This window comes from Lithobates pipiens, unplaced genomic scaffold (genome assembly GCF_037356315.1).
Source record: "Lithobates pipiens isolate NorthernLeopardFrog02 unplaced genomic scaffold, aLitPip1_a1.2 Scaffold_22, whole genome shotgun sequence".
Classification (NCBI taxonomy): domain Eukaryota; kingdom Metazoa; phylum Chordata; class Amphibia; order Anura; family Ranidae; genus Lithobates; species Lithobates pipiens.
The window spans coordinates 255,468,084-255,480,288 of NW_027507784.1; positions in this window are offsets into that span (position 1 = coordinate 255,468,084).

The following is a 12,205-nucleotide window of genomic DNA, read 5'->3' on the forward strand; positions in this document are numbered from 1 at the left end:
CCAGATTCTTGAATAAATAGCATTAGTTGCAGGTTTTCTGGCTTTTAGCAGGGCTGATATGACGCCTGAGGAACATCCTAAGGCCTTGAACCTTCGCCTGTCAATTTCCAAATTCGAAGATCCAACTTCTGCGGGTTTGGATGAACTAGATTGCCCTGCGACAGAAGTTGAGGGAAAGGAGGGATCCTGATCAGAGAGCTCACGCTGAGACGCATGGCTAGAGGAAACCAGGGTCTCTTTGGCCAATACGGAAGTATTGCTACCACTTGAACTGACTCTCTGAGGAGCCACGGGGGGAACTTGAATATTAATGGCCGAGAAGGAAAGGCTTATGCTGTGGTGAACCTCCAGGGGCACAACAGGCCATCCACTGACTCGGCTTGTGTATGTAGCAGGCGAGAGAAGAATCTGGCCAGTTTCGCATTCCCCGGAGAGGCAAACAGATCTACCTGAGGGGGATCCCACAGGCTGGCGATCTGATGGAAGACATGGGGATGGAGGGCCCACTCGTTGTCCCGGAAGTTCCTTGACAGCGAGTCTGCTTTAACTTGCCTAGGAGGTACATTGCTCTGAGTTCCAGGAGGTTCTTCTCTGCCCAGAGCATGATCGGCTCTACCTCCCTGAGGAGTGATCTGCTGCGAGTGCCTCCCTGCTTCTGCAGATATATACGACAGCTGCCCTGTTGTCCAGGCGTAGGAGTATTCTCTGGCCTCTGACTTGAGATGCAAAAGAAGTCAGTGCTAGGAATGCTGCCCTCATCTCCAATATGTTGGATACCACCCCCTGGGTGGAACATGACCATCTTCCCTGTATCCTGGTTCTCCCACAATGGGCTCCCCAGCCTTGTTCGCTTGCATCAGACGTAACTGTGATCCAGGAGAGGGAGCCAAGGTGATGAGGCTTGGAGAGGTTCTCTGGAACTGTCCACCAGTGGAAACTCCTGCGCATTACTGCCATCAGCAGGATCGTCTGAGAGAGTCGCTGTTTCTTCCACTGTGCCAAGAAACCCGTCTGGAAATATCTCAAGTGCCAATGGGCCCAAGGAATCAGGGGGATGCAGGAAGACATTGTGCCAATGAGGCTCAGGCATTGTGATGCCATCAAATACGGGCTCCGGATGATTTTGAACATTCTCTGGATGATGATCTCTGCCTTCAGAGGAGGTAACGACACTGTCCCCTCCTGAGTGTCGAACATTGCACCCAGATAAATTAAAAAATGTATTTATAATTATTTATTCATTCACTGAATATAATTAATTTAATTTAACTTATTTATAGTCAATAATCACTGTATTTATTTATTTATTTATTTATTGAATATAATTAATTATTGCACCCAGATAGATCATCTGCTGAGTCAGTGTTAGTTGACTCTTGTCGAAGTTTATCAGCCACCCTATATCTCTTAGGGACTGTAGAAGGATCTCTCGGTGATATACCAACTGCTCTGGACTGCTTTCTAGCAGGAGGATGTTGTCTAGATAGTGGTATATCCTCAAGTCCTTCTCCCGCAAGGGGGCTAGAGCAGATATCAATATCTTGGTGAATACCCTGGGAGAGGTGCACAGACCGAAAGGCAGAGCTTGAAATTGTAGGTGGGTCTGTCCCACTGCAAATCTCTGGTACTTTTGAAATGAGGGTAGAATTGGGACGTGTGGGTATGCATCATGTAGATCGACTGAGATCATCCAATCCATTGGCTGGACTGCTTGAATAATTGTTTGCAGGGATTCCATTTTGAAGCTTTCGAGGCAGATGTACCGGTTGAGCCTCTTCAGATCTACCAAAGGCCTCCACCCCCCCTGTCTTCTTTGGCGCCAGGAATAGGGTGGAGTAGAAGCCTGTAAAGCGCTCCGACAAGGGAACCGGCACAGCCGCCCTTTGAAGCTTGAGTGGAGAGATGTTATGAAACATATTAGAGCTTGAGCCTTCAACGAAGAGGATGTAATCTCTATTCTTTTGAAAGATGTGCGAGGTGGAGGATGAGAAAAACTCCAAAAGTGTCCCCACTGGAATGTTGACAGAACCCAGGGGTCCTGGCAATGGGCGGCCCAGAATGGAACAAAAGACCTTAGTCTGGCTCCTACCAGGAGTGTCTGGGCTAATCTGGCATCAAAAAGATTGATTCTGTTCCTGTGGAGCCCTTCCAAGGCCTTCTGTTATCTCTAAAGTGCCTCGATTGTCTGAAATCCCTTGGGTTCGACTGGGGAAACCTAGAAGAACCTCCTCTGGATCTTCGCATCCTTCTGTCCTGGGGGATTTCCCCCCCTCTCACCCTGGAGATAGCTTTATCTAACTTATCCCTGAATAGTGCTTTCCCATCAAATGGGATCTTGCACCAGTTCTGTTTTTTAAGCTAGATCAGCCGTCCAGGGTTTCAGCCATAAGGCTCTCTTTGCCATTACTGAGTGCAGCATAGATCTGGCTGAACACATAATGGTGTCGATGGCTGCTTCTCCGACGAAATCTGCTTATAATCTAAGCTCTTCCAAGGCCTTAATTATGTCTTCCCTAGGCACATCCTCGCGTAAGGCCATCTCAATGTTTTCTGTCTAGGCCCTAATGGCATTTGACACAGAAGTGAGGGCAATGGCTGGTTTACAGGCTGCTCCTGCGGCCAAGTAGGTCCTCTTAAGATCCAGATCGATCCCCCTATCTAGAGGGTCTTTGAAAGAAGCGGACTCCTCCATTGGAAGGGTGATATTCTTTGCAAAACGTACAACTGCTGCGTCTACTACCGGCATAGAGTTTAGTGACTGCGTTTCGATCTCCGGTAAAGCTTATTGAACCGGCCCAAAGAAAGTTTTTTATCGGTTTTTGACCACTCATTCTGAATGACCTCACTGATCTCACCCATCAGCGGGAAGAGAATCTGCTTCCTTCCTTATTTGCAACATTTTATAACAGAAACTAAGAAAAAAAATTTTTCAATCGTATTTTTTTTGTCTTTTGTCTTTTTTAACAAAAAAAAACTGGTAATTAAATACAACCAAAAGAAAGCTCTATCTGTTTGATAAAAACTGTAAAAATTTAATTTAGGTACAGTGTTGCATGACTACACAATTGTCATTCAAAATGTGACAGCACTGAAAGCTTAAAATTGGCCTGGGTAGGAAGGGGGTGAAAGTGCCCAGTGGTTAAACAATCACTTCAAATGTTATGCAATATGCCCTGTGTTCACGAAGCAAAATCTTTGTTGTCCTTTGTAATCAAAAACAATGCTTGGGTTGGCTACAGCCTAGCTGCAAACACCTAAATTTAATTAAGGGAACGCCAGCTTAAAGCCGGGTTCACATATGTGCTAGTTCGATTTTTTACCACATCCAATTCGCCTGACATGCGAGTGTGACTGGCTCGCAAAAAAGAGGGTTCACACATGTCCGAAGTGGCTGTGGTGCAATTTCCAAAAGGTTCCTGTGCTTTTTTGGGTCTGGTTCAGGTGCGAATTCAGGAAAAAATTAGGACCTGAATATCACCTGAACCTAAAAGTTGTAAATATTGTATAAAATTTTCTGGTCAAATGCTGACACCCATACCTCCGATATTCTTTGGTTGAGTTTCAGCTTCCCTGCTTCATCCAGTGTACTGCCTGTTGTTTTTGGCCACTGAGGCAGCCCATCATAGTGATGGACCAATCAGCATGTGTGGGAGACAGGAGAAACCAGGAAGTGTCAAAGCTTTGGATTTCCAAATTGCCTGGACTTAAGGAACAGCAGTGGGAACTCACACATTGTAGGTATGTGCAGACATGCTTGCAGAGTCCCTTTAAAGGCTTGACAATACATCATAAAATTCCAGTTTACTTTGGATTGGGTTTATGGCTGTGATTATATATAATTATTGGAACGCATTCAAGTTCTTTACATCCTCCAACTAAAGCCAGAAATCGCAATCAACAAATGAATGAAGTCACCTTCAAATATGAAATCTACCCCAGGAAGGCTTATCTGCATGAGATGATCTAAATGTTCACTTTGCTTCATCGCAGTCAAGCCTGTTTCATGTATAATAGGGCAGTCCAGAAAAAACAGTTTCAGAAGCAGTTTCAGCTGAATTACAGCATAAAAGTCATTGCACAGAGCAATTCATTCTTGGAAGCTGCCAGAGCTACTGGTTCTCTGCCAACTTCTATGGAGCAACATTTGGCATTGAACCTTTGGATTTACAACTGTGTTTCCCACATCTGATTTTCACTGAATCGCATTACCTGTCAAGGAAATTAGTTTAGATAAGACGGTCATTGGTTCTAATTTGCGTTCAGTAAAAATATGTGGGCGTATAATAAACAATTACAGAAAATATGTGACAGTTGTCTTTGATCTAATATGCTTATATTTGCTTTATATTTATATCAGTGGTGGCCCAGAGCATGTATTTTTCATGATAATTAGCAAAAATGCCTTTTATATTCTATCCTTATACCTATTGAAAATGTATATTAAAGTACTGAATTATGTGTATAGTAACTGGGTAGTATGGTTATGCAGGATTTCGTTTTCACATACACAATTTAACAAATTCACTCTACAAACACAATGTGATATAGGACATCTCTAACATGTGAAATGCAATTTAATAAACTATAATACAGTTCCTAATAATGAAAAGATTACTAGCACCCCTGAGTGCAAGGGATGTTACATAGTAGGTGAGGTTGAAAAAAGACACAAGTCCATCAAGTCCAACCTATCTGTGATTATATGCCAGTATTACATTGTATATCCCTGTAGGTTGCGGTCGTTCAGGTGCTTATCTAATAGTTGTTTTAAACTATTGATGCCCCCCACTGAAACCACTACCTGTGGAAGGGAATTCCACATCCTTGCCGCTCTTACAGTAAAGAACCTTCTATGTAGTTTAAGGTTAAACCTCTTTTCTTCTAATTTGCGGCCACATGTCTTGTTAAACTCCATTCCGCAAAAAAGTTTTATCCCTATTGTGGGGTCACCAGTACGGTATTTAAATTGAAATCATATCCCCCCCCTCAAGCGTCTCTTCTCAAGAGAGAATAAGTTCAGAGCTCGCAACCTTTCCTCATAACTAATGACTCATGTCTTCACTTTTTCCCAATACATCCTGTCGGAATGATATTACAATTTGGGGACAGGTATTCATTACCTCATACAGAGATCACAGTACTCACAGTACTTAACCAGAGTTTAAAACAGGAGGTTATAACAGGGGTCATAGTACCTGTGTAGTGTGAGTACCTGAGTGTTGTCTGAGTAGTGTGTGTGTATTGTTAGTACTTGTGTATTGGGGGTGCACGCTGGTCTGTGAGTACCTGTGTACTGTCTTGTTGAGTATTAATGTCAGGAAGCTAGTTGTTAGGTAATTTGGACTGGGTATAATCTCTAATCCTCATTAAATTAATAGGTACGATGACTGGTGGGTGTGGAGAGGCGACTCGGTGTACATCTTGCAGCATGTATGCGTTCCTTGATCATCTGATCAAGGGCGAATACTGCTGTGCAAAATGTAAGCACATTGTTTCCCTGGAAGCCCAGGTTCTGAATCTGGGGAAGCAACTGTCAGCACTGAGAGGACCCTCCACCCTAAATGAGAGCCAGGAATGTACACGGCAGGTGCCGGCAGGGGCCAGCACAGAGATGGGTGGAGACAAAGAGGTGCAGGCACTAGCAGAGAGTAGATGGGTGACAGTCAGAAAGGGTAGAGGGGCAAGTGCCAGGGAGGCCGATCCAGGGCTGGAGCATCCCAATAAGTACGCTCCATTGAGAGACATTGGTGATCCCAGTCAGGGACCAGCACTGCTGGAGCTGAGGGATTCTACTAGCTGCCAGGGAAAGAACTCCTCCAGTGAGAGTGGGGGGGGGGGGGAGCGAAGGGAAATGAAAAGACAGATTCTGGTGGTAGGGGACTCAATTCTTAGGAGGACAGAGAGGCCAATCTGTAACAACAACCTGAAGTGCCGAACTGTATGTTGTCTGCCGGGTGCTTGGGTTCGACACATCACGGATCTGGTGGACAGATTACTGGGAGGGGCTGTGGAAGACCCAGCTGTCATGGTGCACGTTGGCACCAATGACAAAGTCAGAGGCAGATGGGGTGTCCTAAAGAATGATTTTAGGGACTTGGGAGCTAAATTGAGGAAAGGGACCTCCAAGGTAGAATTCCCAGGAATACTACCGGTACATCGAGCCACACCAGAAAGGAAGAGGGAGATTAGGGAAGTAAACAAGTGGCTCAAGAGCCAGTGTAGTAAGGAGGGGTTTGGGTTCCTGGAGGACTGGGACGACTTCTCAGTCGATAACCGGTACTATAGAAGGGACGGACTGCACCTAAATTGAGGAGGGTGCAGATATCAGCTGGAAATAAGGATGGCCAAAAAGTTAGAGGGGTTTTTAAACTAGGCGATGGGGGGAGGGTCCAGAGATAGAGATAGTCAGCGTGGAGCATATTCCAGAGGGTAATATTAGGGGCATTAGTGGTAGGGTAACCAAAGCACATAAACCCAAGGTAAATATAGTAGCAAGTCCTAGTTGTAATCTTGGAAAACCCAAGAGGATAGTATGTGACTGATCAAAATATATTAATGCATTAAAATGTTTGTTTACCAATACCAGAAGTCTGCCAAGCAAAATAGGTGAGTTGGAAGCTCTGGTGCATCAGGAGAGCTATGATGTAATCGGTATTGCTGAAACTTGGCTTCATTCCTCACATGACTGGGCTATTAATATTCCTAGCTATGCACTCTTTCAGAAAGACAGAGTAAAAAGGAAAGGTGGAGGGGTTTGTTTGTATGTGAGAAGTGATCTCAAAGCGAGTGATAAAGAGGACCTGGTGGACAGAGAGTGTGATGAGTCTGAAGCATTATGGGTGGAACTGCATACAGATGTGCGTAGTTCAAAGTTAATCATTGGAGTTTGATATAGACCACCCAATGTTAATGAGGAGGTGGAGACTCAGCTCCTTGCACAGATAGAAAGGGCTGCAAGGGCTGGGACAGTGATAATAATGGGGGATTTTAACTCCCCAGAAATTCACTGGGGTAGTGGCACTGCTGGGACAGTTAAAGGGCAAAAAATTATAAACCTATTACAGGACAATTTTATGGTCCAGTTTATTGAGGCCCCAACTAGGAATGATGCTCTGTTGGATCTGGTAATCTCAAACCATGCAGAACGTATTACTAATGTTCAGATAAAGGAAAACCTGGGTAGCAGCGACCATAACATGATTTCATTTGATGTTAGCTGCAAGCAAAAATCACATACGGGAAAGATAAAAACACTTAATTTCAAGAGAGCAAATTTTCCAAGGATGAGACTGCTCTCCAGGACTTAGACTGGGAGAGACTATTGGCATCAATGGGCACAGAACAGAAATGGGAATTCTTCAAAAAGACTGTTTGTAATCTCACGGCAAAGTGTATTCCCATGGGCAATACGTTTAAAAGACTAAAAATAAAACCGATGTGGCTCCCGGCCAAAGTTAAAAAAGCTATAAAACTATAAAAAAAGAGCTTTTAGAAAATATAAAAATGAAGGAACGCTAGTGTCATTTAAATGTTACAAAGAATATAACAGAATATGTAAAAAGGAAATCAAGGATGCAAAATTCAAAATGAAAGACAGATTGCAAAAGATAGTAGGACAGACCCCAAAAAATTCTTCAAATATATTAATAGTAAAAAGGTCAAGTCTGAGCATGTAGGCCCTTTACAAAATAATCTGGAGTGGGAGACTGGGGACAAAGAGAAGGCTAACTTATTAAATACTTTCTTCAGCTCTGTGTATACAAAGGAGCATGAGGGAGCTCATGTCCATAATGGGGGTGGTAGTGACGCAGCCCCAAATCCACAATGGCTCAAAAGTGATATGGTCCAGAAATATTTGGACAGAATAAAGGTGGATAAAGCACCTGGACCTGATGGCATCCACCCACGGATCCTAAAAGAATTGAGCTCTGTAATTTCAAAGCCATTGTATCTAATTTTTAGGGACTCATTAATGACAGGAATAGTACCACTGGATTGGTGCAGGGCCAATGTGGTGCCTATGTTTAAAAACGGAACAAAGTCTTTACCAAGTAACTATAGACCTGTTAGTTTAACTTCTATAGTTGGAAAGATACTGGAGAGATTAAGAAAAGACCACATAAACGAGTTCTTGCAGGAAAAAAATATTTTAAGCAACAGACAGCATGGATTCATAAAAGACAGAAGTTGTCAGACAAACCTGATTTCTTTTTATGAAGTGGTAAGTAAAACCTTGGACAGAGGGGGTGGCGGTGGACGTGGTATACTTGGATTTTGCAAAAGCGTTCGATACAGTTCCGCACACACGGCTCATGTGTAAGGTAAAGTCTACAGGTTTGGAAATATCAGTTTGTAAATGGATAGAAAACTGGCTAAAAGACAGAATTCAGAGAGTAGTGGTTAATGATTCTTACTCTGAATGGTCTAAGGTTATCAGTGGTGTACCTCAAGGTTCAGTGCTGGGACCCTTACTTTTTAATATCTTTATAAATGATATTGGGTCTGGGATCAAAAGTAACATTTCCGTCTTTGCAGGTGACACCAAGCTATGCAGTGGAATAACGTCCTTACAGGATGTCTCCAATTTACAAGCCAACCTCAATGCTCTGTCTAATTGGGCGACTATGTGGCAGATGAGGTTTAATGTTGAGAAATGTAAAGTTATGCACTTGGGGGCTAAGAATATGCATGCATCATACATGCTAGGGGGAGTACAACTGGGGGAATCCATAGTGGAGAAGGATCTGGGGGTTTTGGTAGATGATAAGCTCAATAATAGCATGCAATGCCAAGCTGCGGTTTCCAAAGCGAGCAAAGTCCTTTTCTGTATTAAGAGAGGTATGGACTCCAGAGAGAGAGATATCATTTTGCCCCTGTTCAATTCATTAGTAAGACCTCATCTGGAATATGCAGTTCAGTTTTGGGCACCAGTTCTCAAAAAGGATATCGGGGAACTGGAGAAAGTGCAGTGAAGGGCAACCAAACTGATAAGAGGCATGGAGGAACTCAGCTATGAGGAAAGATTAGAGGAACTGAATTTATTCACTCTTGATAAGAGGAGATTTAAGCCCCGTACACACGAGAGGACTTATGTCCGACAGACTTCCGAAGGAGTTCCGTCGGAAGTTCTGCCGGAGTTCCGACGGAGTTCTGACGGACTTTTCGGCAGAGCGGACTTGGCCACACACAATCACACTAAACTCAGACGGATTAGAACGTGATGACGCACGACTGGATTCGGATACGGAAGTTCATAGCCAGTAGCCAATAGCTGCCCTAGCGTCGGTTTTAGTCTGTCGGAATAGCATACACACGAGCGGAGTTTTCGAAGGGACCGGGTCCGGCGGAGTTCCGTCGGGAAAATTTGAAGCATGTTCCATATTCTAAAGTCCTTCGGACTTTGGCGAGTCAAAAGTCCGTTGCAGCCCACACACGATCGAATAGTCTGACGGACTCAGTCCGTCGGACTTTGGATGTTGAAAAGTCCGCTCGTGTGTACGCGGCATAAGGGGGGATATGATCAACATGTACAAATATATAATGGGTCCATATAGTGAACTTGGTGTTATTCACTTTACAGTGAACAAAGAGGACAAGGGGCACTCTTTATGTCTAGAGGAAAAGAGATTTCATCTCCAAATACGGAAAGGTTTCTTCACAGTAAGAGCTATGAAAATGTGGAATAGACTCCCTGCAGAGGTGGTTCTGGCCAGCTCAGTGGATTGCTTTAAGAAGGGCCTGGAATATTTCCTAAGTGTACATAATATAACTGGGTACTAACATTTATAGGTAAAGTTGATCCGGGGAAAATCCAATTGCCTCTCGGGGGATCAGGAAGGAATTTTTTCCCCTGCTTTAGCAAATTTAGCAAAAATCATGCTCTGCTGGGGGTTTTAGCCTTCCTCTGGATCAACTGTGGGTATAGAGTTGGGTATATGGGATTGTATAATATTATTATTATTTTTTTTTTTTGTGGTTGAACTGGATGGACTTGTGTCTTTTTTCAACCTGACTAACTATGTAACTATTTAACTATGTACTCTGTCTGGAAAAAAAAACACTCTTCAAGAGGGCGTGGAAGAGAAGGAAAAGCTCAGAGGTTTCCACCAAAAAATTGAAATAAGAGGAGAGACAGGAGAGCCCTTGTGGTGCAGTAATATGACAATATTGGTGGGTCTAAAGAATAAAGAAGATAACTTCTTCTAACTTACATTAATCAAGGATGAATATATGATGATGATAAATGCAACCTTCCATCATTCTTAACCCCTCCAGGAATTCTATCCTAGGTCCTCGTAAGAGAAATCAGAATGGTGTGATGAACCTTTAAGAGATGCAACTGTAGCGCCATCTCCTGAAGAGCATGCGCTATGTGTTTTGTCATTTAACTTTTCCTGGAACCGCAGTTTGGTTTTGGGTTTAATTACTCTATATTTTGACCTCAGTACCAGTCTAGCTGGACTGCATGATGTTCTGCCTGACCATAGGTGGCGCTGTCATCCCTGGCAGGGTCAAGAACTCAGTCTAGTTGGGTGCATTAAGGGTTTACTCTCTCTTGGAACGAGCCCAGTGGGATTGTCACTCTTGCTGTGCATTCTGGGAGAGGGTACTTAAGGGGCTGATAAGGGTTTACTCTCCCTTGGAACCAGCACAGTGGGAGTGTCACACTTGCTGTGCATTCTGGGAGAGGGTACTTAAGGGGCTGACGTCTCGTGCTTTGGGGTTCCGGTCCAGAAGTGCTCTCTGGCTAATGGTCCTGGTCCTCCTGACCAGCCCCCTGGACTCTCATGGCCTGGGGTGCGGATCCACCCGACTACAGGTCTCGGGGCTGGCTAGCCCGAGGCAAAGAAACTGAAAGAAGGATTCAAAGGTGGTCCAGGGCTGTCTCGGTTTGTGGAGAGGCCCAGCAACTGTGAAGGTATCCAGGGGAGGACTCTTCGGGAGAAGGCCACACAAAGGTTGGCTTCTCAGCAAGAGCCTGGACAAGTTGAAAGACCCCAAGTGAATCTGGTCACCTGTGGTATCGCCGGATCAGCTGCAAGATACTGGTACCATACGAGGGTTCTCCAAGTGTTCTACAAACTTTCAGTTTTACTCAAGTGTTCTACAGTGGTGTGAAAAAGTGTTTGCCCCCTTCCTCATTTCCTGTTCCTTTGCATGTTTGTCACACTTAAGTGTTTCGGAACATCAAACCAATTTAAACAATAGTCAAGGACAACACAAGTAAACACAAAATGCAATTTGTAAATGAAGGTGTTTATTATTAAAGGTGAAAAAAAATCCAAACCATCATGGCCCTGTGTGAAAAAGTGATTGCCCCCCTTGTTAAAACATACTATAACTGTGGTTGTCCACACCTGAGTTCAATTTCTCTAGCCACACCCAGGCCTGATTATTGCCACACCTGTTCACAATCAAGGCATCACTTAAATAGGAGCTGCTTGACACAGTAAGGTCCACCAGAAGATCCTTAAAAGCTACACATCATGCTGAGACCCAAAGAAATTCAGGAACAATTGAGAAAGAAAGTAATTGAGATCTATCAGTCTGGAAAGGGTTATAAAGCCATTTCCAAAGCTTTGGGAATCCAGCCAACCACAGTGAGAGCCATTATCCACAAATGGCGAAGACATGGAACAGTGGTGAACCTTCACAGGAGTGGCCGGCCATCCAAAATTACCCCAAGAGCGCAGCGACGACTCATCCAAGAGGTCACAAAAGACCCCACAACAACGTCCAAGGAACTGCAGGCCTCACTTGCCTCAGTTAAGGTCAGCGTTCATGCCTCCACCATCAGGAAAAGACTGGACAAAAATGGCCTGCATGGCAGAGTTCCAAGGAGAAAACCACTGCTGAGCAAAAAGAACATCAAAGCTCGTCTCAATTTCTCCACAACACATCTTGATGATCCCCAAGACTTTTGGGACAACATTCTGTGGACCGATGAGACAAAAGTGGAACTCTTTGGAAGGTGTGTGTCCAAGTATATCTGGCGTAGAAGGAACACTGCATTTCATAAAAAGAACATTATACCAACAGTAAAATATGGTGGTGGTAGTGTGATGGTCTGGGGCTGTTTTGCTGCTTCAGGACCTGGAAGACTTGCCGTGATAAAAGGAACTATGAATTCTGCTGTCTACCAAGAGATCCTGAAGGAGAATGTCCGACCATCTGTTCGTGCACTCAAGCTGAAACGAACTTGGGT